This window comes from Phascolarctos cinereus, unplaced genomic scaffold (genome assembly GCF_003287225.1).
Source record: "Phascolarctos cinereus isolate Bilbo 61053 unplaced genomic scaffold, phaCin_HiC Scaffold_5;HRSCAF=322, whole genome shotgun sequence".
NCBI lineage: Eukaryota > Metazoa > Chordata > Mammalia > Diprotodontia > Phascolarctidae > Phascolarctos > Phascolarctos cinereus.
The window spans coordinates 83,070,005-83,097,868 of NW_027555958.1; the positions used below are offsets into that span (position 1 = coordinate 83,070,005).

General features: G+C 40.1%; 1 pseudogene; it reads left to right on the plus strand.

Moving 5' to 3' along the window:
- Positions 1 to 19,517, plus strand: part of LOC110196946 (ferritin heavy chain pseudogene) — a 38,854-nt pseudogene extending 19,337 nt beyond the window's left edge.
- The last annotated feature ends 8,347 nt before the right edge of the window (positions 19,518 to 27,864 follow it).

The following is a 27,864-nucleotide window of genomic DNA, read 5'->3' on the forward strand; positions in this document are numbered from 1 at the left end:
ACAATCTTAGTCCTGGAGAAGTGATAAGGAAACGTATCTTTTACTTCTCAGAGAAGTTAGGGCCATTGATATGGAATGCATTATATACACAGTCAGACAATTGTGCAGTGTTAGTTTTGCTTAAGTTTTTTGGGGGGAGTGGTTACAAAATGATGGAAGTGTTCAATGAAGGATAAATCTTAAGGGTAAATGACTGTGGCATGAAACAAACTTTTTTTAAAAAAAGATAAAAAAGTTTGATTTTAAAATTAAATAATTGACCCATGAAGAAAAATAATTCAAATGTGGACTGTGTCTAAATTCCACGTCCCTCTCAGAATGGTTTGTAGAACAGCACACTAAACTTCATCTTTCCTTGCTTTGGACTTTGAACTTTGATCTTTGAACTCTTGTTGCCCTTCTGATTTATACTATGCTATTGCTGTTTTATAATATTCTTTGATTGTCTAATGGGGATTCCTCCCTGACTAAACTATAATAACTCCTGGAGGGCAGGACCTAAGACTTTTACTGCTTCAAAACTCTCCTAGCACCTAGGATAGTACCTAACCAGTGCATAGTAGGTCTTCAAACCGTTTGCTTCCTCTGATACTACAAATACATTATAGTCATCTGTAGGGAAGGGGTAAGAGGGGACATGTACATCCTCAATAGAGAAAATATTTTCTGATTAGTTCCTAGTGATGCCATAAGATAGTTTTTTAGAGATACAGGGTGGTGCTGGGAATAGGGTCAGGGAAACATGGATTTGAACTATAATCTTTTTTAGTTTTCAATAAATGCATTCAACTATATTAGCTGCTGCCCTTGGCACAATCTAACCATTTGAAGCTATAGTCTGTGGAAGGGAGATAAGATTAGCTAGGAGGAAAAATTGCTGAAAAATATTGGTCAGTCAGAGGAGTGTCTAGCTAGATAGACAGGATCATCCTGGGAATGGGGATCCAAGCTCTGACAGTCATCAGTACTGTTGTTAAAGCTCTTGTGTAGGAATTATGCAAGGTACCATGAAGAATACAAAGACAGAGAAGACATGATCCAAGAAATGGTCACTGACGTCAACGAGTTTATAATCTAGCAGTAGAGATAAGATAAGGTACCAAAACGTTGAAAAGAATATGCTAGGCAAAGAAGAGAAGTAGGAAGCAGTATGAGAGTCCCAAAGGGGGAAAGATCACATTCAGCAAGACCACTGGAGGATAGACATGTTTGTATGGGGAAGTGGGGAACGCAATTAACAAGTATAGGGAATGAAGTGAGTAGGTTGGGAGCTGGGATAGTGTAAAAGCGTGAGGTCTGTATGTGGAACAGTGAGTAGTCCATATTGGCTAAAGCATATAGTACAAGAGGAGGCATAATGTAAGATAAAGATGGAATGTAAATTGGTGATTGATTTGTTAAAAGTCTTGAATACCAGGCTAGGGAGTCTGGACTTAATTCAGTAGCCAAGAAGGAACCATTGCAGATTCTTTCCACATGACATAAGCAGAAAATTAAGTTCTAACAAAATACAAGCATTAGCTATTTAAATGATGTATACATTGGTCAATTAATATGCATAAGTAAATGGCAAAATATTCATCTTTACATCTTTACCTATTATGAATTGGACTACTAGTAATGTAAGTATCACTAGGAATCATCTTGTTTCCCATAAGTCTAAACCTCTGGATTAGAATGTTTAATCGTGTGCATTTTGCATTGTAAAGTTAGTCTCATCCTTTAAAAATGTAAAAAGGACCAAAGAGCAGAGTTCAGGGCAATAAGAGCACTAGCCAGCACAGCAAGCGCTTGGATCTGGGCTCAAGGCAAAAAAAATCCCACCAAAATAATTTATCAAGGACTATGCATTGCTGCTGCATGGTGTATTTATCATCATTTATCTTCATCTAAATTTTGCTTCATTTAATTGTAAAAATGTCTGAAAGAAAGCCAAATAGAGGACATAGGGGCCCCAGGGAAGGGAACTGACTGGTTATTTGAGAACTCTGTTTTGTTTGATATATTATGTGTGTTTGCTATGGAAAAACAGAAAATTGGAACCTGAGCCAAATCTAACGTATTGAAGAGTGGTAGGTGCTTTGTTCCATTGTCCCATGTGAAAAAAAAAAGATAAAGGAAATTCAAGCCTCTGTGAAGAGATATGGTCTCATACATACACACACATATGTTGCTGTGTGTGTCCCTGTACTATCTATGCACAGTCAACTACCTAAGAACTAATCATTATCCATCCAGTACCATAGTGATTTTATTACTTTTGGGACATCAAAAACTAACTATGGAAAAAAACACACAGTGGAGATTAACCATGTTGATGCCTATGTTGAAGGGAGGATGGGAAGTGATGATGAATACCATGTGGGAGGCAAAGTAGCTAAGCTCTTATTTTACCTTCATTTTATCTGCCAAAGAGAATGAGAAAGGACAGAGCAACAGGAGTTGATACAAAGATAAACTATAATCTAGTGTACTGAGAAAACTGGCTTATATGATTATTGAGACACTGTCAGTAATCTTTTAAAAGTCATGGACAATGGAAAAGGTACCACAAAAGTGGGGAAAAGCAAATAACAGCTAGGTGGCACAGTGAATAGAGTGCTGGGTTTGGAGTCACAAAGAACCAAATTCGAATTTGGCCTCAAACACTTACTAACTGTGTGACTCTGAACCACTTAACCTCTGTTTGTCTCATCTGTATAATGGGAATAATAATAGCACCTAGCTCACAGGGTTGTTGTAAGGATCAAATGAGATAATAATCATAAAGCACTTAGCACAGTGTCTGGCACAAAGTAAGTCATATACAAATATTAGCTATTTATCATCATCGTCATCATCATCATTGAATGTCTCAATCTTAAAAAAATACAGAATAAAATCTGCTGCCAATAGATCATTAGGCTTAATTGATTCCTGCAAAATTCTAGAATCTTTAACTGAAGAGATAATTGGTGAACTTGTAGAAAAGAAGGTGGTGGTCACAAACATCTTGGCTTTATCAAAAACATGTCAGGCCAGATGAAACTTATTTCTTTTGTTGATAGGGTTACTAAACTGATAGATTAAGGAAATGAACGAAGGAACAAACAAACAAATGAACTAATGAATGAGTGAGCAAAAGGCATTTAAGTACTTACTTTGTTCCAAACACCATGCTAAGCATTGGGAATACAAACAGAAAAGCTACACAGTCCCTGCTCTCAGGGAGCTCATATTCTAATAGGGGACAACAACACATACGGGAATTTTCAGCTGCTGGTCAGATGGAAAGACCCAATGGTCCTTAGGGCACAGATGCAAAATAAATGATAATGAATCTTCATTAATGACATTTCCATTGATAACATCATATTTGTTTCTGCAACAATTTTCTTTTTAAGGTCTTTAGTAGCTTGGTTGCTGACAAAATGGGAACTGAATCAACTTCAGAGGCAAAATGGTAGATCTTTTCCATAAGGGAAGAGTCTGGCTTTACCTCAACTTCAATTTAATAAGGTTTAACTACCCTTATAATTATTATTACCAGAAGTCTGAGGAACTCAATTACTTAAGCTCTTGGCTATTATGTCTTAGATGACCAGGGAGTTAAATTGTGTAAGCCTAAAGTTCTTTGGAACAATCAAGTGTTCAGGATCGCCTTGGCAAATTTCTAGCTGAACAATAGGTATGTTGTCATGGTTCCCAATCAGAATAGCAATAGATCAGGCCTGCACAAAAGGATTTTTTTTGGGGGGAGAGGCTTGAAAAAATGTAAAGGAAGACATCTGTTGTATGTAGAGGAAATCCTTGGGCATGGCAAGCAGCCTGAGGGCCGTGAGCTGCAGGCAGGCAGCAAGTTGTGCAAGCATGCAATAGGTATTGCTCCTACCACACGTTAAATAGTTATATGGTACACATAACATAGTAAGACAGGTGGGTGGTGTAGCGAATAGAGCACTGGTTCTGGAGTCAGGAGGATCTGAGTTCAGATCTGGCTTCAAACACTCACTAAGTAAGTAACCACTCCAGTATCTTTGCCAAGAAAACCCCAAACAGGGTCAGGAAAAGTCAGACACAACTGAAAAGAATGACTGAACAAGACACATAACACAGCTCTTTGTTCTGGGGATCACAGAATCTAACTTCAGGGTACCGGCACCTTTGATAAAGGCAAGATCAGGAAAGGAGAGAAAGGCTCAAATGGTATTGTCAAGGACAAAATCATTGCTCACCTTGTGATGCACAACTAAATATTACTTAATAAAGAGTTGTTTGTCTCCAAGATCTCAAGCAGCAGTCCACCAATCTTTTCTAGGAACACATTTAAGTGACACGACAGCTGATGATAGAGCCCCAGTGTAGACTCTGGGCAAGGTCACTTACAGAGCTGCCCCTCCTATAGCGCTTGGGAAAGTAGCACCAAAGATTCAAAAAGAACATTGGGAAAAAAAGAAGATAAAAGATCATGGTCATGGGAGAAAGCTTTCTCATGGCAGCTTGCCAATATGAGGGTGGGGGGGTGGTACTTTTCTTCTTGGAGGCAGCAGCCTTGTTCAGGTTTGAGCATTGTCCTGTGATTGGCTCAGGACTTGATGGGATACTGAACCTATCCATGAAAGCAGAAGCAGTTAATTCATGATATCTCTCTTAGCCATACTTCATTGAGCATAGTGGGGGCTGAATCTTCAGTTGGCAGTGGGGACAACATTTGTTTGTTTGTCACCAATTGCTGAGAGAGATCATAGATTTAGAGTTGGAAGAGACTTCTGAGGCCAACGGTCTCCTCTCCTTTTACATATGGCAAAAGAGAGGCAAAGAAAGGTCAAGTACTTAGCCAGGACCATTTAGATAGTAATGAAAAAGGGTTTCATTCTAGGTCTTCCTGTTTCATTCTGGGCTCAGTGTCCCATCTGTTACTCCACACTCAGCCTTGACTTTTTTATTTTGTTATAATGCCCATGAACTCACATTGTAATGCTGTGGCAGCTAAGGGTTGTCAAGAATGGAATATCAAATGCAGAAGTCAATCAATTAATATATGCTGTTAGTGCTCCTGAGATAAGTAAGGAAATGACTATAAATAGGACCTGTTAATCCTCCATTTAAATGCGTTAGCCTAAAACAGGGGTGGGGAATTTGGGGCCTCAAGGCCACTGGTGGCCCTCTAGGTCCTCAAGTGCAGCCTTTTGACTGAATCCAAACTTCACAGAACAAATCCCCTTAATCAAAGGATTTGTTCTATAAAACTTGGACTCAGTCAAAGGCAGCACCCAATGACCTAGAGGGCCGCCTGTGACCTTGAGGCCACAAATTCCCCACCCCTGACTTAGAAGATAATTTTTCAGATGAGCAAGAATTTTTTTTTTAACCAGCAATTTTCTCTTAGATACAGCCCATGAAAGTATAGATTTCATAGACCTAATTAGAGCTGCAATGAATGATATATTAATGATAGAGTAAAGACGGAGTTGATTATCGATAATACCTGCTCTGGGATTTCCATACATTGGCTCATCTTTGGAACATGATGTTATCTAGGGAGGATGCTTTAAGAGAGGAGATGTCAGCCCACCTTTGATAAATGAGTTTTGAGTCAGGCAAACATGTGGGAACTCAAGGAAGCTGAACCTTGAGCCAGTTAGAGATGAGCTAGCTACAGACCAAAGCATGGTTCCTGGGACTGTATGGAGAAGTAGAGATTGTAGCAGTAGATCAGAAAGGAGGAATTGTGCATAATCCTTCACTTTATGCCCAGCTTTGTCCATCTCGACTGCTCCATGAACTTATTTTGATGAATACAAGGCCCAACATCAAACCCACATATTCTTCCCTTCCTGAGGACCTGGTCTATAAGTTTCAGGACTGAAAGAACAACCTTGCCAGCAGGACATAAATGACTCCTGTGTGCTATAAGGGCTATAGAACAGGAGATAGGAGTTTGTAATGTTTAAGTAGTGTGTGGCTGGCCTGAAAAAGGAAATAAGAATTTGTGGTGCTGCAAATATTGCATGTTTAGAGAAACCTAGATTACTTGAGATAGTTAAAACAAAAGTACTAATGTTTTGGTGCGAAAGTGAAACATTATGAAGGGCAGTAATTCAAGGACCCACCCTGCCCCCCTGTATTAAAAAGTGAGTGAAAACAGTTCTAAAGGACTCATGATGAAAAATGCTGTCCAGCTCCAGAGAAAGAATGAATGGAGGATGAATGTAAAGGGAAGCATACTTTTTAAACTTTATTATAGGGCTTTTTTTTTTTGGTCTGTGTTTTCTTTTGTAACATGGCTAATACGGAAATGTTTTGCATGACTGCATATGTAGAATCTATATAAAATTGCTTGCCTTCTCAAGGAGTAGGGAGGGGAGGCAGGGAAAGAATATGGAATTCAAAATTAAAAAAAACCCAAATGTTAAACATTTTTATTTACATGTAATTGAGAAAAAAATAAAAATTAAATGTAAAAAAGAAAGTAAGTCAAAGGTTTTCTATTTGTGAACCATGTGTCTGCTGGATTGGACATGCACTCTGGTTCTTTGCTGAGCAATGTGAGCTTACTGAGATAGGAGGTGCCCCACTGGCACAGATTAGGGATTTCACCACAGGTCAAAGGAAGGGGAAAGGGTGGGGGTAATTTTTATTTTTTTGGCCAGATTCAGGGTGTGCAAATACCTTTCCTGCTCTTCTTATTCTCCCACCCCATCCCAGCTCCAGTTCCTCTCTGTGTAGGGAGTTGGGAAGGTAAGAGCTCTGGAGTCAAAGAACGTGGGTTCAGATTCCATCTCTGATGCCTTCACTCCCATGACCTTTCCCTGTCATTGAGTTGCTCCTCCAGAACCTCCATTTAAGGAGGGTGTCCAGGTCGGCCATGTCTCATTCCTCTCCAGGTTGTACTTTGGAACTTTCTTTACTAGGCCTGCAGCTGAGTCTCTTTCTTCCTTCTCTCATCTCTCCCTTTCAGCTTCCTCATTAGAAAGTAAGCTCCTGGAGGGCAGAATTGTCTTACTTTCAGCTTGTGTTTGTATTTCCAGCACTTAGCCCGGTGTCTGGCACATAACAAATACTTAATAAATGCTTATTAACTGACTGACTAATAATATGACCTTGGGCAAATTACTTAACCTCCCTGGGCCTTGGTTTTCTCATCTGTAAGATGAGGGCATTAAACTGGATAGACACTGAGGTCCTTTCCTGCTATGACCCTGTGATCCTATGATCCACTGTCAATCCCTAGACAACTCCCTTCAAAATATAACCCAGTTTCTGAAAGCTGTTTCCCTTTGGTAGTATCTCTAGGGTACAGCATGGTGTTCTAGCTATTCCAGGAAAAATGTTGGGATGGGAAGCAGGGTGTACTCCTATGGAGAATTTGGCCCAGGGAATGGGACCTCAGAAGGTGGGGCAGGCAAAGCTTCATCATGAGTTTTCTCCTGAAGCAGCCAAATCGACCCAGGTGGCCTGAACTGGCAAGATTCCTCCCTGGCCTATACCCGCAGCTAAATACAGCCACTCCTCCATGGAACTGGCACCCTGGGTGGCAAGACTTGAAAAAGATTGGGCTCTATTCCAGGTGCTTCCCATCCCCATCAATGGTAAAACTGAGCTGACCATAAATCATGCCCCCTTTACCGAAACAAAACACAGAAAGGCTAATAGAAGGGGAACCAATGCAGATATGCTACCCAGGGGCTTCTACTGTAGTTCCAAAATGCAGTTTGTATTTTTCCCCCTTCTCAAACCTATTAAAATAAGCTGTTTATGGCTGGGCTCTCCCCAATCATAGCTTTGAATATTTATAGGCCTCATTGACAATCAAACCCAAATGGGGAAGAGACTTTGAGACTTTATGGGACACTTAGACTTTACCTTAGCTGTGATTCCTCCCCCTACTCCCACCCTAATAATAAAGCTCCCATACTTTTCTGTAGCCCATGGCTGTCCCTGAATTTTCACTATGGGACTTGGACAATTTTTTCCTGTTCCAAATTCTTTTATATCATATTAGAAAATGAGTGTGTGTGTGTGTGTGTGTGTGTGTGTGTGCATGTAAGAGAGACAGAGAGAATATTTGCTTTACAATGGCATTAAGAGGTGGAAGTAATAATAATTAATAATAATAATTTATATACAGCTTTGAGGTCTGCAAATAGCTCATTGAATCTTTGTAACAACCCTATGAAGTTGGTGCTATTAACCATTCTCGTTTTACAGATGAGAAAACTGAGTCTGAAAGAGGTTAAGTGATGTGCCCAAGGTTTAACAGCTAGGACTTATCAAAAGCAGGATTCGAACTCAGGTATCCCGACTCCAAGTGGAGCACTCTCTGTCCTATGCCACCTTAAGGTAGGTATGAAAAGTCAGGTAAAGCACATGCAGAGGCAAGTGGTTTTTCAGTAGAGATTGTAGTATTACGAATTTTATGTTCAAACATTTCCTGAGAGACCCCATGTTATTCCTTTCTCTCAAATAGCAGGGCATTGCCCCTATGGCACAGAGTTATGCTGCCTTGTTTCTGTGTTGGCTGTGATGCCGCTATTTATCTTTTTTTTTTTAACCTCCTCTCCATAAATCAGTGCCTCCATTCTTCCTGATTCTGTGTTCGGATGCTGCCTCTCTGGTGTCCTTCCGCATCAATCTATATCATGAGGGGAGGGGAGGGGAGATTAAGTGGCCAAATTCCAGACAGCAGCTTTCCAGATGGGAACTCCTCAGAATCATGAAGTGGAGAATCCCTCTTTGTCCCAGGATAGAATATTCCCACAGAGTCATCCACCCCCATCCCCCCAAACCATCTTATTTGGGTTCCTCTGTGGCATGGTGATCTCATTCCCTAACCAGGCAGTAATGCTGAAGTTTTGTAACGTTGTTGTTGTTTGCCGCATGCAGCAATCTTAGGAAACAGATGGAGAAGAAGGGTTTGGATCCCCTCTCCACCACTTGCTAGCTGCATAACCCTGGGCAGAGCCAGGCTTCTGAACTTCAGCCTCTTCCTCTGTAAGATGGAGATAATCATAACTGCATCACTTGTAACACAGGGCTGTTAGAAGGATAAAATGAGATCATGTTTGTAAAACGCTTTGTAAAACTTAAAGCCTTACATAAATGTCAACTCTGGTTATAAATAACAACACAATAAACTGACAACAAAGAGAGAGTATTTCCATGTGATTATTCTTTACCACATGTAGAATTAATGTCAAGAAAAATGTGTCAGAGAAACACTGCCCCAAAACTTTGTCCACAGCCCTCAAATAACTCGTTAACAGGAACTTACGGCTTGTTCTCCACCCAAGGCGGCAGGAAATCACCCAGAGCCTTTGGATGGATAGAAATAAAGGGAGGAAAGGAGAAAACATCTTAGTCCCATCACTTTTCTTTGGAGTAGAAGCCAGGAAAAGGTACTAAGAAAAGCAAAATGGCCCACAGAGGATAGGAAAATCTGGCAACTTTTAAAATTCCTTTTTCTCAACAACACATGTTAGGGTTGTAAGGGTATAGAGAAATGTGATTCTTAAATATCCTTGACTGACTCAGCCCATATGCAAGATATGAAAATAGCCAATTGAAAAATTGCCTCAATCAGTTTGTTGGGTTGACGTAAGGCCAAACAGCCAGGGAGACTACTTTTCTATAAGTGAATTGGTTGGATGTTCAAAGGTATGGACAGAGTGGTAAACCCTTTATTCATTTTTATGCTAGTAATTCCTTCTCATGTGCTCTATAGCCACTGCTTCTGGGCCACAACAACACCATCTTCTTTTTCGCTCGTCCGTTTCCCTGATAACGCCCCTTACCATATAGTTCTTTCATTATTCTTCGTTTGCCACATGTTGCAGACAGGCCTGCTTACCCACCATGTGCCTCTCCACTGCCTTTTGGGTAATCCTCCACTTCAGTCTTTCTGACTCTGTAGTGTTACATGACTCATAACTACACAACATCACTTGATGAACATTGGTATTAGAAAAATGAGTCTGTTTCAGGGAGAACGTTGGAGTCATTAAAAGAATTTTGAAATTTCCCAAAGGCAATCTAGCTCACCATCTTCTTCCTCTTAAATTTTAGGCTCAGCTTATCGCCCATCTATCCTAGAGCTATATAAACAAGTGCTATGAGTTGTCAATCCAACTGTATATCATAGTCTAGAAATAGATATTCTTTATTTGTTTTTTCCTGTATTATAGTTAGGCTTTTCTTAAAAATTTTCTGTCTCATGCAGGCAGCCCTGAAATGTTTGTGGACTTGATTTCATTACAAAATCTCATTTGCAAGAGCAGTACTGAAGGTCCTCATCATTTATGAGGAATCCTTCTTCAACTTGGACTGTGTTGGATCTTCTCTGCTGACAGCAGTGAACACTTTGGCAAACATCTCTTCCTCTTTTATGTCTCAATAATCACAGGGCTGACAAAGTTATTTCTGAATAGCTTTAAAGTAATCTTGTATAATTTTGAAAAATTCATTGGAGACACCTTTTGAGAGGAGATCCTTGAGGTGAAGTTTTGCTCTACTGACTCAATTTTAAAAATTAGTCAACAGACAACAAACACATTTGGATTTTGCATGTTCTATATCTTTCAGTTAATTATGTGATAGTTAAGATGTGATCAACTCTGAAATATCACTTGCGAAAATTGACCTGTTCCTGTCTAATAGGATGTCCTCAATGTGTATTTGTGTAAACCATTCTAATTAAAAATTGTTTACAGATTGGAAAGTGAACATGTAGTTCAGTAGTAACTGACGTTCCTTCATTTGCTCTTTTGGTAATAGTGTGGAAGATTTTTTCCTATACCTTCGGTGTCTTTCTCTATTAAAATACTTTGAGAAATGATTCCTTCAAGGCTGCAAAGTTGTGTCACCAACAGCACAGGCCTCCCTGTGTACAGTTGAGCTAGTCCAGCTGTTTCTTCCCATTTTTGTTCTTTTTAGTGCTGTCTCCTCTATAAGCAAATCCAAGTTGTGATGTTAGAGTCTAAATGTGGGGACTCCATTGTCCTTCACGGTGAAAAAAGTTTCTTATTAAAAAGAAAAATACTGCAGATCTTTCCCATTTTTCATCTAGTTGTTGTCCTCTTTCCAGTGTCATCCTTAAATGGCCTTGGGATGTGTTTGCTTTGTTGGTCTCTTGTCGAATTTTTCTAAAACTGGTTTTAATGTCTAATGCTTATCTCTATTTTTAAGGCACTATGGTTTATTGGTCTTCCACCATACTTCTCTGTAAAATTTTGTAAACAACTTTCTATTATAAGCCACTGTTACTCTTTGTCACCATGTCTTTCCACCTAGCAAAAGAGTCACGTCTTTATTGATGACTTCTAAGATGATTTCTGGGCTTTTTCAATCTCTTCATTTTTATCTTTTTCATTAGGGCAAGTAGTTTACATTAATTAATCAATCAAATATTTATTATAGGCTCACTACATGCCAGGCACTAATAGTCACTGGAGTATTGTGCTAGGTGCATCTTAAACTTCTCTATGACATTATTGTAGTTGACATCCTTTCCTCCATCCATTTCTCATTTTTTGGTAACATTAAATAACTTGTTTCAATAGATCGGGTAGGAGTTATTTCAACTGCATGACATTTTATCTCATTTTTTATTCTTTCTGCTAGTTTATTATCATTATTATTATTATTTTGGCCAGGCAATCAGGGTTAAGTGACTTGTGCAGAGTCACACAGCTAGTAAGTGTCAAGTGTCTGAGGATGAATTTGAACTCAAGTCGTCTCCAGGGCTGGTGCTTCATCTGCTGTGCCACCTAACTAGCCCACTCTTGTGTTATTTTTATCTCTTCTTGTTGGTGGTCTAACTGTGCACAGACAGTGGATTTAGGAATGGATTCCACATTGGCAATAAGTTTTTGCTTGTTATTAAAATGTGTAATCAATTTCATTTTTGTGAAATGATTCAGTACTCACCATGTCTAGCACTTTCTGATTATTTTCTCATTTATGAGGTAGAGACAGGAAGTTTCTGTACAATCTTACAAGATTTTGGCTTTTCTCTCTATTTACTTCTAAACAATACCTTCCAACTATACATATATGTGTGTATGTGTGTACATTGTAAATATACATACTATATATAGGAATTATATGTACACACATGCATATACACACCCATGTATACAAACACGTATGTATACACACATGTATGTTGGCATATATTGTTCATATATGTGTTTGTTCAGATACACATACGTGAACACATATATTTATATATATTTGATCATCTTTACCTATTTATACCTTTGCATTGAAATCACCAAGAATCAAAGTATATATTCATTTAATTTGGAGGATCTTATCTAGTTATTCCTGAATTCCTCTACCTTTTCATCTTCTGCAACAGATGTTGATAACGTATACTGTAATTACTTTGGTGGTCTTTTTGCAAATAATTATAATAAGCATCGAGATGTGAGGTGACTAATTATCCCACGAAATGATGTTTCTTAGTGCATTATTATTACATCATAAAGTCAATTCTAGCATTTTATTTATTTGCCTCTTCAAGGATAACCTGTGAGCCATCCTTCCATTTAACAATAATTTTTGGTTATTGGTTAAAAGGCACTAAGAAGCCAGTACACTGTCTGTCTTCTTGTTTCATTTATAATAAGAATTTCAAGAGTGGGAGGGCTCAGAACCTCTGGTTGGTTGTCTATATATGAGTTCTTGGACAAGGATCTCACATTTAGAGTACTAGCAACTGAGTTAATATCTACAAGTTCTTTAAAGAGCACTGGAAGAAGAATGAAAAGACCTGGGTTCAAGCCCTTCCTTTGTCTTGTGACCTATGTGACCTTGAGTAAGTCACAACTTCTCTAGGTTTTGTTCAGTTGTTGTTCAATCATTTTCAGTCACGTCTAACTCTTCGTGACCTCATTTGGGGTTTTCTTCGCAAAGATCCTAGAGTGGTTTGCCATTGCCTTCTCTAGCTCATTTTACAGATGATGAAACTGAGGCAGAGTTAAGTGACTTTCCCAGAGTCACACAGCTAGGAAGTATCTGAGGCCAGATTTGAATTCACGAAGATGAGTCTTCTTGACTGCAGGCCCAGCACTCTATCCGTTGTGCCACTTAGCTTCCCCCTTCTCTAGGTTTTCCTATGTATCAAATGAGGAGTCTGGACTAGAGGTCAAACCAGACAGCCTCTATAGTTCCTTTAAACCGTAAATGTGTGATCCAAGGAACTCTCAAGGCGTACTCTTAGTATATCCTGCTCCTCCCATTCTCCTGCCGGTCTGGTCCGGAGGAGCTGGGTATAAACTTTCCCAGGCTACATGCATTGTTCCTCACTTCCCCCTTTAGAAAACATAGGCTTAGATGAATGCTCATGTGATTTTAGCAGAGTAATACTCCTTAAGCTTAAAGATGAAGCTCACTTAGCCCTGAGCATCAGAGCAATGAAAAGAGACTGGGCACAATCCACAATCAGAGGCCAGGCGAAATGTTGCCTTTTTTTTAAAACTGTTTTCTGGGGTTATTGGTTAAAAGGCACTAAGAAGCCAGTATACTCCTTCAATCTCCTACCCTGTCTTATTCTGTTCCAACGTTTATTTAGTAAGCCTAGTCCTCCATTCCCACTATCATTCTCTATGGACAGGTGACGTTTTATCTTGTTTACTTGATCCTTATCTGATAGGTCTTGCCACTTTCTGCCTTTCTTATTATTCTTTTTTCTCCTCTTATTATTCTTTTTTTTTAAAAATATAAATTTATTTATTTTTAGCTTTCAACATTCACTCCCCACAAGTTTTTGAATTCCAAATTTATAACCCATCTCCCCCCTCCTCTCACCCCAAGATGGCATGCATTCTGAATATCCCTTCCCCTAGTCTGTCCTCTCTTCTATCTCTCTCCCCTTCTGTTATCCCCTTCCCCTTCTATTTTCCTATAGGGCAGGATAGACTTCTGTATCCCATTTCCTGTATTTCTTATTTCCCAGTAGCATGTGAAAACATTTTTTTAAAACATATGTTTTTAAAACTTTAGGTTTCAAATTTTCTTTCTTCCTCCCTCCCTACCCACCTCATTGAAAAGGCAAGCAGCTCAATATAGGTTGTACATGTGCAGTTATGCAAAACACGTCCATAGTAGACATGTTGTGAAAAACTAACTCTATTTCCCTTAATCCTATCCTGCCCTCCCATTTATTCTATTCTTTCTTTTGACCCTGTCCCTCCTCAGAAGTATTTACTTCTGATTACCCTTTCCCAATCTGCCCTCCTCTCTATCATCCCCTGCTCTCTTGTCCCTTCTCCCCCTATTTTCCTGTAGGGTAAGACAGATTTCCATACCCAATTGAATGTGTTGTTATTCCCTCCTTAAGCCAAATCCTATGAGAATAAGATTCACTCATTCCTCTCACCTTCCCCTTTCCCCTCCACTGTAAGAGACTTTTCTGTTTTTTTTTGTGAGATAATTTACCCCATTCTACCTCTCCCTTTCTTCTTCTCCGAGTATAATCCTCTCTCATCCCTTACTTTTATTCTCCAGATATGACCCCTTAATCTTCAACTTACCCTGTGCCCTCTATCTATCTATCTACATATAATTTTTTCCTCCAACTACCCTAATACTAATAAAGGTCTCATGAGTTATAAATATCATCTTTCCATGCAGGAATGTAAACAGTTCAATCTTATTAAGTCTCTTACGATTTCTCTTTCCTGTTTACCTCTTCATGTTCCACTTGAGTCCTGTATTTGAAAGTCAAATTTTCTATTCAGCTCTGGTCTTTTCATCAAGAATGCTTGAAAGTCCTCTATTTCACTGAATGACCATTTTTTCCCCTGAAGGATTATACTCAGTTTTGCTGGGTAAGTGATTCTTGGTTGTAATCCTATCTCCTTTGCCCTCCGGAATATTATATTCCATGCCCTTCAGTCCTTTAATGTAGAAGCTGCTAAATCTTGTGTTATCCTGATTGTGTTTCCACAGTACTTGAATTGTTTCCTTCTGGCAGCTTGTAATATTTTCTCCTTGACCTGGGAACTCTGGAATTTGGCTACAATATTCCTAGGAGTTTTCCTTTGGGGATCTCTTTCAGGAGGAGATCTGTGGATTCTTTCAATTTCTATTTTGCCCTCTGGTTCTAATATATCAGGGCAGTTTTCCTTGATAATTTCTTGAAAGATGATGTCTAGGCTCTTTTTTTGATCATGGCTTTCAGATAGTCCAATAATTTTTAAATTCTCTCTCCTGGATCTATTTTCCAGGTCAGTTGTTTTTCCAATGAGATATTTCACATTGTTTTCTAATTTTTCATTCTTTTGGATTTGTTCTACTGTGTGTGATTTCTCATAAAGTCACTATCTTCCAATTGCTCTATTCTAATTTTTAAGGAAGTATTTTCTTCAGTAAGCTTTTGGACTTCCTTTTCCATTTGGCCAATTTTGCTTTTTAGGGCATTCTTCTCCTCATTGGCTTTTTGGACCTCTTTTGCCATTTGGGTTAGGCTATTTTTTAAGGTGTTATTTTCTTCAGTATTTTTTTGGGTCTCCTTTAGCAGCTGTTGACTTGTTTTTCGTGATTTTCTTGCATCACTCTCAGTTTTTCCTCTACTTCCCTTACTTGCTTCTCAAAATCCCTTTTGAGCTCTTCCAAGGCCTGGGACTGATTCATATTTTTCTTGGAGGCTTTGGATGTAGGAGCTTTGACTTTGTTGTCTTCTTCTGGTTGTATATTTTGATCTTCTTTTTCACCAAAGTAAGATTCTATGGTTTAACTCTTTTTGTGTTGCTTGCTCATGATCCCAGCTAATTACTTGAGTTTTAAACTCTTTGTTAAGGTAAGAGTCTGCTTCCAATGTGGAGAATGTACTGTCCCAAGCTTCAGGGGTTTGTATAGCTGTTTTCAGAGATACTTGTAGGGACCTGTAAATTTTCAGTTCTTCCGAGGTGGTATGATAAGGCGCCAGGTGTTTACTCCTTTCCTGGCCTGTGACCACAAGTATTCCTTTTTGTCCTGTAACTGTGAGGAAGGGTTTCTCTCCACAGCCACTCTAAGCTCTACCATGCCAGCGTTCCTCCTCACCCCAGCACTGCGTCCCAGAACTGTGACCCAGATCCAAACAGAGGCAAAGCAAGAGATTCCTGCCTCAGCACTGGCAAAGAGATCCCTGCAGTCCCTCTCTGCTGAGCCACTGGATTCCCCCTCAGTCTGTGGGCTGGAAGCTCAGGAAGCAGCTGCCCCCCCCCCCGTCATGCTCTTGGGGAATGGAGCTGAAACCCCACCTTCCTATCTCAGCACTGACAGAAACAGACTTTCCCCACTGACCTTCTAAGTTGTCTTTGGCATTCATGGATTGAGGAGCCTGGAAACTGCCACAGCTGCCCAAGATTCAGTCCTCTGAGGCCTACTCCAGGTTCACTGCAGCCTGCGCGCCCACACCGCACTGTGCTACGCTCCCAGCCCCTCATGATACACCTTTCTGATCAATCATCCAGGTTTTCTTAGGCTGGAAATTTGTTTCACTCTGTCTTTTTGTGGGTTCCACTGCTTCAGAATTTGTTTAGAGCCATTTTTTATGTGTATTTGGAGGGGTTTGGAGGAGAGCTCAAGCAAGTCACTGCTTTCACTCCGCCATCTTGGCTCTGCACTCCCCCCCCCCCTTATTATTCTTAAGAGATGACTAGAGAGCACGTTATTCAGAACTCTTCTGGGCAAGGCCAACAACTTTTTTTTTTTAAATTTAGTCATTTTATCAGGATTTTTACTGGTAATATGGCTATTGCCACCATTTTTAGTGACAGTTTTTGTTGGAAAAGACCGGTTAATGTCAATTATTTTGACATTTCATCTTCTTCTCAATTAAGGAACCCATAGAACTGGAGACTCTGTGGAGGAGAAACTCTTTGGCACAGATATACTTATTTAAGTTGAGCCTAAGATGAAATCCCACAATGAGTTTCCTACCAGCAAAAGAGAATAATAGGAACAGCATAAAATAATGGAAAAGGACATATGGCCATAGAGCTCCAAACTCAATCACCAACTTGCTGTTACCATGGAAGATATTTTTTAACATCTCAAGTGGTTCTATTGGGGCAGCATCTCCCAGTGGTGCTGCTGGGGTGTGGGGAAGATGAAGCAGAGATTTGAACTTGAAAAAAAAAAGATGCATGCACACATACATACATTTTAAGTTCAGGAAGGACTTTTATGAGTGCTGCTTTAATGGAAAGTCATGGTCTTTGCCTCTTTCCCTGGCTTTTTATCCTCCTTTCAACTCCATAAAATAGTTTTCCCTAAAGTTCTGTCTTTGGCCCTCTCTTTTCCCTTTACACTCAATCCCTAAGAAACACAGGATTTGGAGTTAGAAGTGCTAGGTTTGAATCCCAAATCTGCTGCTTCCTGTCAGAATGACCTTTGGCAATTCTCTTTGTCTCTCTGTATCTTAGTTGCCCCTCCCCCCACCTGTCTATGAATGAGGAGTTTGAATTAATTGATGTCTAAGGTTCTTTCCAGCTGTAAATCTATGATTCTATGATATATTTGCATGAATCCCACATCATCACCAATCTTTCATCTTGCTGCTGGACTTGGATGACTCTGGAAGAGACAGTGAGGCTGAGGACTTCTTGCAACTCTGGCTCACTTAAATACAATTCATGAGCAAGTCTGGACATCTGTTGTCATTGGTCCTCTTCAAAAAACAATGGACACAGATAAGAGGCCAGGAAGTTGCCTGAGGTTCACTCAGAAACAATGCTAAATCAAGCTTCTAGAAGAATTCTGAAGTGACAGAATCCACAAAAAGATTGAGTGAAACAATTTTCCAGCCCAAAATAATTGAGAAGGATTTCAGTAAAGGTCTGTCTTACTTGGGTAAAAGGGGAGCACAGCCCAGTGAAGGAGGTATCTAGACAAGCCAGAAGGAAGCTCTTAGCCACAGCAAGAAGCAGCAACCAGGCCCTGCAGTCTTGGTTCAGCAGGCCAGCTGTGAGGCCTCCAGCCCCAGCACGGCAGGCAAGCTGCCAGCCCCAGAGGCCCCAGCACAGAAAGCCAGTGACCCGGCTCCCGGCCTCCAGTGTAAGAAGCTTGGGACAGTGTCCCCTTTACCCCAGGAGCAGAGCTCAACTTTAAAGAATGACCAAAAAACACAAAAGAGCCCTGGACCATAGAAAACTACTATGGCAGCAGGGAAGATCAAAACACGAACTCGGAAGAGGATGACAATGTCAAAATGCCTACATGTGAAGTCTCAAAGAGGAATATGAATTGGTCTTAAGCCCAAAAAGTTGTCTTGGAAGAGCTCAAAAAGGATTTTAAAAATCAAGTAAGAGAGGTAGAAAAAAGATTGGAAAAAGAAATCAGAGTTATGCAAGAGAATTATGACAAAATGAGTCAACAGCTTGGAAAAGGAAGCACAAAAATTGACTGAAGAAAACAACTCCTTATAACAGAGAATTGGCCAAATTGGAAAAAAAAATCCACTGAAGAAAACAACTCCTTTAAAAGTAGAATTGGCCAAGGAAAAGGGAGTGCAAAAGCTAATTGAAGAAAATAATGCCTTAAAGATTAGAATTGGGCAAGTGGAAGCTAATGACTCTATGAGACATCAAGAATCAGTGAAACAAAATTAAAAGAACGGAAAAAATAGAAGAAAATGTAAAACACATCATTGGAAAAACAACTGGCCTGGAAAGTAGATCCAGGAGAAATAATTTTAAAAAGATTAAAGTACCTGAAAGCCATGATCAAAATAAAAGCCTGGACAGCATCTTTCAAAAAATTATCACCTTTCAACACTTCTCCACTTTCCCCTGCACTAACCTACGCTTCTTCTGTGCTCCTGTTCAAGCAGCCCCTCTGGCCATTGCCACTCCCCCCTCCTCCCCATTGCTGCCCCATCCCCCACCCCCAGCCCCAGCCGCAGCGCAGCCTCCCCCTCTTCCTCCCCCTCCTCCCCCTCTTCCTCCTCCTCCTCCCCTTCCTCCCCTGCCCCCTCTTCGCAGCCCTGACCACCACCTCGTCCCCCTTTCAGGTGTGCCAGAACTACCACCAGGGCTCGGAGGTCGCCATCAACCGGCAGATCAACCTGGACCTCTACGCCTCCTATGTCTACCTGTCCACTTCATACTACTTTGGCTGAATTGATGTGGCATTGAAGAACTTTGCCAAGTATTTCCTACATCAATCCCACGAGTGGAGGGAGCATGCTGAGAAGCTGATGAAACTCTGAAACCAGCGAGGCAGCTGGATCTTCCTGCAAAATATCAGGAAACCACACCAAGATGACTGGGAGAGTGGACTGAGTGCAATGGAGTGTGCTCTGCACTTGGGGGGAAAAAAAAGTCAGTCAGTCCTTACTGGAATTGCACAAGCTGGCAACTGACAAGAACAACTCCCATTTATGTGATTTCATCTAAACCCACTACCCGGACGAACAGGTTAAGTCCATAAGACAACTGGGTGAAAACGTAAGTAACCTACGCAAAATAGCTCCCTGGGCTCCCCATTCTGGCATTGCAGAATATCTTTTTGACAAGCACACCGTTGGAGACAGTGACCAGGAGAGGTAAGCCACACCTCCCTTTCCCCACACCTGGGAACTGTGGGTATAACTCCTACTGTCTTTCAGTGCATGCATATTTTGGTTATCTGACCTTTTCATAATCTGTACCAAAAAACTACCACCATTTACATCCCAATAAAGTGACTTAGTACTGACAAAAAAAAATTATCAAAGAAAACTTCCCTGATATCTTAGAACCAGAGAGTAAAATATTCATTGAAAGAATACACCAATCACCTCCAAATTCCAGAACTATCAGGTCAAGGAGAAAATACTGCAAGTAGTCAGAAAGTAACAATTCAAATATCAAGGAGCCACGGTCAGGATTACACAGGATTTAGCAGCTTCTACATTAAAGGATTGGAGGGTTTGGAATATGATATTCTGGAAGGCCAAAGAGCTTGAATTATAGCCAAGAATCAACTACCCAGCAAAACTGAGTTATTATCTTTCAGGGGGAAAAATGGGCATTCAGTGAAATAGGGGACTTTCAAACTTTCCTGATGAAAAGGCCAGAGCTGAACAAAAAACTTGATCTTCAAATACAAGACTCAAGAGAAGCATAAAAAGGTAATACAGGAAAGAAAAGCAAAACAAAATATGGTATTCAGTAATTTTAAACTGTTTACATCCCTACATGGGAAGATGCTACTTGTAACTCTTAAGAACTGTATCTCTAATAGGGCATAGTACACTTAGAGGATGTGGATATCAATTGATTTTGATGTGATGACAAAAAAATACATTAAGAGGTGAAGAAAGGATTGTACTGGGAGGAGAGGAAAGGGGGAGGCAGAATGGGGTATATTAGATCACAATAGAGCAAAAGAAGGGAGGAAGTGAGCACAGTTTGAACTTTACTCTCATCAGATTTGGGAGGGAATATCATACACACTGAATTGGGTAAAGAAATCTGTCTTACCCTATAGGGAAAGGGCAAAGGAAAAGGGGAGGGGAGTGGGCTGATAAAAGGGAGGGCAGATTGAGGGAGGCAGTGCCCAGAAGCAAAACACTAGTGAGGAAAGACAGGTTTAAAGGAGAGAGAGAGAACGAGAGCGAAAAGTATAAATAGGGGAAAAATAGAATGGAGGGAAATACGCAGTTAGTAATCATATCTGTGAATGTGAATGAGACGAACATAGAACATAAAACAAGCAAATAGCAGAGTGGATTAAAAACCAGAACCCTACATATGTTGTTTACAAGAAACACATCTGAAGTAGAGACACACAGAGTAAAGGTATATTATGCTTCAGTTGAAGCAAAAAAAAAAAAAAGCTGTGATAGCAATCCTGATCTTAGACAAAGCCAAAGGAAAAAATAGATCTAATTAAAAGAGATAAGGAAGGAAAGTACATTTTGCTAAGAGGTATCATAGACAATGAAGTAATATCAATATTAAACATATATGCACTAAGTGGCATAGTATCCAGACTCTTAGAGGAAAAGTTGAGTGAGTTACAGGAAAAAATAGGCAACAAAACTATACTAGCTGGGAGACCTCAACCTCCTCCTCTCATAATTCGAATGAACTCTAACCACAAAATAATCAAGAAAGAAGTTAAGGAGGTGAATAGAATTTTAGAAAAGTTAGATATGATAGACCTCTGGGGAAAATTGAATGGGAATAGAAAGGAATATACCTTTTTTTGTCAGTGGTACATGGCACCTACACAAATTTGACCAAGTATTAGAGCATAAAAGCCTCACAGTCAAATGCAGAAAGGCAGAAATATTAAATACATCCTTGTCGGATCATGATGCAATAAAATTAGGTGCAATAAAGGGCCATGTAAAGATAGATTAAAAATTAATTGGAAACTAAATAATCTAATCCTCAAGAATGAGTGGGTTAAACAACAAATCATAGAAAAAAATCAATAATTCTATCAAAGAGAATGACAATAATGAGACAACATACCAAAACTTATGGGATGTAGCCAAGCAGTACTTTTTAAAATTTTTTTTTATTTTGCTAGGCAATGGGGTTAAGTGATTTGCCCAGGGTCACACAGCTAGTTAAGTGTCAAGTGTCTGAGGCCGGATTTGAACTCAGGTCCTCTTGACTCCAGGGCCAGTGCTATATCCACTGTGTCACCTATCAGTCCCTCAAAGCAGTACTTAGGAGAAATTAATATCTCTAAATGCTTACATAAATAAAAAGAAAGAGCAGATCAGTGAATTGGGCATGCAATTTAAAAAGCCAGAAAAAAGAATAAATTAAAAATCTCAATTAAACACTGAATTAGAAATTCTAAAAATCAAAGGAGAGATTAATAAAATTGAAATTAAGAAAACTAAGAGCTAGTTTTTTAAAAAAAATAGACAAATGTTTGGTTAATTTGACTTTAAAGAGAAGAAAACCAAATTACCAGTATCAAAAATGAAAAGGGTGAATTCATCACAATGAAGAGGAAATTAAAGCAACAATTAGGAACTATTTTGCCCAACTGTATGCCAATATGTCTGCTAATCTAAGTGAAATGGATGAATATTTACAAAAATATAAATTGCTCAGATTAACAGAAGAGGAAATAAGATAGCTAACCCCATTTTAGAAAAAGAAAATTGAACAAGCTATCAATGAACTCCCTAAGAAAAAATCTCCAGGGCTAGATGGATTTCCAAGTGAATTCTATCAAACATTTAAAGAACAATTAAACTATTTGGCAAAATAGGTAAAGAGGGAGTCCTACCAAATTCCTTTTATGACACAAATATGGTGCTGATACTTAAACCAGGAAGAGCCAAAGCATAGAAAGAAAATTATAGACCAATTTCCCTAATGAATATTGATGCAAAAATTTTCAATAAAATATTAGCAAAGAGATTGCAGCAATTTATCACCAGGATAATACACTATGATGGAGCGGGATTTATACCAGGACTTTGAGGCTTGTTCAATATTAGGAAAACTTTTAGCGTAATTGACCATATCAAAAGCAAAACCAACAGAAATCATATGATTATCTCGAGATGCAGAAAAAGCTTTTGTCAAAATAAAGCACCCATTACTATTAAAAACGCTAGAGAGTATAGGGATAAATGGAGTTTTTCCTAAAATGATAAGTAGTATCTATAGAAAACCATAAACAAAATTATCTGTAATGGGGATAAGTTAGAAGCCTTCCCAGTAATTGACTATGGCTAAACAGTAGGTGAGAGGTGAAAATTGATCCCTACATGACTCCAAGTCCAGTACATTATCTACTATGCCATGTTGCCCTTCTGTTTCATCTGTCACCACTGTGCAACTGACTTTCAAACTGACTTCTCCATCTACGTGTAGGACATTTCCAATTGGCTCTTCCATCAGTGCTTCCTATATAACTTGTCCCACATTGAGCTTATTATGTTTCCTTGTAAATGTGTTCTTCTTTCTTTCTTCAATATTTCCATACATTCTTAGTCATTTCTCATGTTTAAAATCTGGTATTACCCTTTTTGGATATGGTCACTCACTCTTTCTCTCTGGGTTATGTGTCTTCTCAAGCTGATTTTATCAGCACTCCTTATACAAATATTATTTTTTATCCCCCTTCAGAGACCAAAATACAAAAGGAGTGATATCTTTCAATGGTTATTTACGTCCGTGTCTTATTGGCTTACCAGACTTGTAGCTCCATGAAAGTAGACTGTGTCTTACCTTCACCTTGTATTTTCCCCAACACCGTGCCTACTGTGCATCCTCATTAATGTTGAATGAATGAATGACCTCATTCAATAAGTATTTTTCATTGATACAAAGCAGTTGAAATCCATATTTATGGAAAATTACTATAAGGGAAATCAATAATTTAATTATGATAAATAATTAATTTATACAGTGCCTACTATGTGCCAGGCACTGGGAATACATAGACAATTTTTTTTTAATGAACTGAACTATGAAGTTCTCTCTGAGAAAGGTTGTACATCGCTTCCATCAGTGGCACAAATATTGCTTCAGGGCACCTCTATCTCCATGTGTACATCCTCTTCCCTCCCCCCACCACACCCAAGATCAGTTTCTGTGACTAAATCCAAGACCACTGTCTAGGGTCAAGTGTAAACACCCATTCACCACAGACTGACAGTAGAGACTAAATTGTATTTTACAGACCCTAGCTGAATTAAGTGTAAGCTAATACAATTTATTTATGCATTGTTCTTTAATTCACTGCAGGGCTTCTCCAAATGCTTGGCAAAGGGACAGTCTTAAGGTTGTAACACAAAGAAATGAAAACAAGCCAGCCCACAGTCTAGAGGGAAAACAGACCAGATGTTCTCTAGCACTTAGAGTTAACAGGGTGTTGCCTTAATGGCTTATTAAATGCACCCCCTGCACTTCTTTGCATTAGAAGATACTCAGTATGCTATCTTCCCTAAACAGCCTGTCACTGCTTTGTGCCTTAATGAGGCAAGATTGGGGCTATGATGCCAGGTGCCAGGTCACCCCTGCTGCTGTACAGACAGCAGCTTCTTCCACCTGCCTGTTCGGGGAAGCTTCAGAAAGAAATCTGTGGCTATTTCTGAGCAACAATAAAGAGAAAGCTTTGCTTGGAAACTCCGTTATCTGTCAAACATAAAAGCTCAGAGAGGTATGGATAGAAATCACCCAGAGAATCACCAGGAAAGGCTTTTTTTTTTTAAAGGAACACACATGTTTTCTACTACGATTACAAGGGTTACTAATAAAACAAAGATGGGCCTCTCTGGAAGCTGCTCCTCCCCAGACAAGTGCAAGTACAATTCACCTCCGGAGAAAGAACAGAAGGATCTGCCAAAGCAGGGAGGAGGAGGTGGAAGGAGTGTCAGACGGATTCTGAGACCATCCCTGAGCTCAGCTGCTGCTCCATCAAAGGCAGGAAATTGTTTGGGTGCCGGGGCCAAATGATGGGGCTCTGTGGAACCCAAATAGCCAAACCCCCTCCAACTCATTCCCAGTCTTGCTCTCACCCTTCTTCTATATAATCAGCCCCAGTCTCTCCCTGAGTTTCAGGACCAAATCGCTAACCGCCTATTGGACGTTTCAAACTGGATACCCTGGAGATTTCTCAAACTCAACATGTTCAAAACTAAATTTGTTATCTTCCCTCTCCAACCTACCCTTCTTCCAAATGTCCCTATTTCTGCCAAAGACATATCTGTTCTCCCACTCTTTCGTGTTCATAACCCAGGAATTATTGATTTCTTTCACTCTTCCCAGCCCACATATACAATGCCAGATCTTGCCATTTCTAACTCTGCGGCACCATGCACAGGTACTATCTTAATTCAGCCCCTCATCACTTCTCAGCTAGACTACTGCTAACAGCCTCTTAACTGATCTCTCTGCCTCAGCCTTTCTCTACTTCAGTCCGTCTTCCACACAGCTGCTAAAGTGATTTTCCTAAAGTCAACATAGGGTAGTTAGGCAGAGCAGTGGATAGGGGATCCAGGCACTGAGTTAGGAAGACCTGAGTTCAACCTTTTACAGATGTGGAAACTGAGGCAAACAGGGTTAAGTGACTTGCCCAGGGTCACACAGCTAGTAAAGTGTCTGAGGCTGGATTTGAATTCATGAGGATGAGTCTTCCTGACTACGACGCAGTGTTGTTTCTATCCACTGTACTACCTAGCTGCCCTCAGGCTTGTTAGTTACCTACTGAACATAGAAAAGATAAATTATGACCTAGCTCTTTTCCTAAAGCTTTATTGAGCAGGAAAGGCCTTTCTTTTGCCTGCCTTCATCAGGAAAGCATTGTGGTATATTAGAAAGAATACCAAACTAGTCATCTGAAGACCTGAGATTATGTGTTAGTTCAACTACTTGCTTCAGGGATTCCTAACTCTCTGGGCCTCAGTTTCCTAATCTGTACAATGAGAAGGATGGTCAGGGAACCATATTGACCTTGGGATATGGAGTCTCAGAGGACCTGAGTTTAAATTCCTGCTATGCTCCCCATTAGGGGTGTGAACCAGGAAAAGTCACCCAAGCAGCACAGTGCTTGGCACACAGAAAGTGCTTATCCATGCTTTTTATCCATCCATTCAACCTGACTGAGACTACGATGAGGACATTGGACTGGATGACTTTTTAGGTCCCTTCTGCATCAATGTCCTATAAACTCTTGCCTTCCTACACACTCGAAGCCACGCCACCGCTGTCTGGTTTGATTATTTCCCCTGACTGTCATGAGCTTTCTGCTTTATGAAGGGGCCTGTCTTAGGGAAAATCTAGAACCCTCAGGCCTGGAGCATATGGCAAGTGAGAATTCACACTGCTTTTGTTTCTCAGCATCTGTTACTGCGGGCCTACATTTTCCTTATAGTAGGACAATTTTTATAACAATGTAGTTTGGATTGAAAGTGACAAAGAACTGTTACATGTGTTACTTGACTGCCCAAGTCCAGCAGCAATAATTACAATGACTGACCTTTACAGAAATGCTTTCATTTTTCAAAGTATTTTAGTAATGAAGCTCTACCTTTTGGGCCAGCCCACAGAGGCTTGTGTTTAGGGGAAGAAGCCAGGGAGCTTCTTGCTGGCTCTGCATTCCCCAAGCTCTGGGGACCTTTGGACTTGACCTAGGTGACAGACTACCCAGATCGCTGCCAATCCCAAACATGAAGTGGGTGAAGACAGGCAAGAAGTCCAAATACAAGTAAGCAGTGGAAAGAAGATGCCAGACTGGAGCCCGTCATTAGCTGCCAGAGGTGAAAGCTATCTACCATGATTCTCGAAGGATAGTGATGTGTCTCAGATGGTGATCTGAGTCTAGCCTTAAAAACTAGTGATATCTGCTCCACTGATCAAACAAGGGTCAGGAAGAAGGATAGCCAACCCTTTGTAGGAATGGCCCCTATTGTGGGGTTATAAATTGTCCACCCTACAATAAAAGAAAATGAGGCAGAGTTTTGAGCCAATGGCTCTTTATTAAAGGGTCCATGGCTTCCTCTAATGAAGTGGACCTCAGATCTTCCTCATGATCTGTGATGCCCTTTCCTCCAGGGCCTTAGTGTGATACCCAGCGCTTAACACAGTAGCCAGGCAATACAGTTGAAGCAAACTAAAGGTACAGAATCTCACTGGTTGATAGATCTTGCCTGTGACCCTCCAGGAAGGTCTCCACAAAATACAGAATCCTGTTATTGGGACGAAGGGATGGAGACAAAATGTGCTATGAAAAACTGAGGCTTAAAAGCATCTTTGACTGCTCCCTCTCCTCTAGCCAAGCCCCTAATTATTCACCAATTCTGTACCTCACTTTCCTAATGAAGGCGTTGGATTTGATGGCCTCTAAGTTTTTTCCAACTCCAAATCTATGATCTTATGGTTAGGAGCAGGATTCAAACCCAGGTCTTTCCAAGTCTAAGATCTGGAGTCTATCCTCTTATACCACACTGTGTTACATAGGACAGGATGAAGGACTCAGTCAGTACCACTAAGCCAAATAAAGGCAAAAATCACATATGCTTCAACACATCTCAGTTTCTTTTTGTAGATCCCACCAATGAAAAATCACCCAAATCATAAGGGATACTCTTCATAGAGATGTGGAGAACAGAACTTTAGCCTAGGCCGTGTGGTTTGGAGCCCAGAGCTTTGCCTTGCTGCCTCATCAAAGGCCTATCCCCGAAAGGCAGCTTTTGGCTTAACTTCCATTCAGTTTCATTTCAGTCATTTCCATAAGCATTTGTTAAGCACACACTATAACCAAGACACTGGAGCAGGTATTGGGGGATATGAAATGATGAAATAACAGCCACAGTCTTTGCCTTTAAGGAACTTACTATTAAGTAGCACAGAGATTTATTATTGTTGAGTTGTTTCAGACTCTTCATGACCCCATTTGGGGTTTTCTTTATTCTATTTTCTTTATTATTATTATTATTATTATTATTATTATTATTATTATTATTATTGTTGGCTAGGCAATGGGATTAAGTGACTTGCCCAGGGTCACACAGCTAGTAAGTGTCAAGTGTTTGAGGCTGGATTTGAACTCAGGTCCTCCTGACTGTAGGCCAGCGCTCTATCCACTGTGCCACCTAGCTGCCCTCATTTGGGGTTTTCTTAGCAAAGTTACTATAGTGGTTTGCCGTTTCCTTCTCCGGCTCATTTACAGATGAAGAAACTGAGGGAAATGGGGGTAAGTGACTTGCTAGGAAGTGTCTGAGGTCACATTTGAACTCATGAAGTTGGGTCTTCCTGGCTCTAGGCCTGGCACTCTATCTACTGCGCCCCCTAACAGCCCATCAAAGAGATGGGAATGAATATAAACTGGGTGTGGTACGAGGTAGATTGTTATGGGACAAAGGAGATGTAAAGACAAAGGGGTCAATGAAAAACTGAGGCTTAAAGCAGCTTCTGTTCCACATTAAGAATTCCA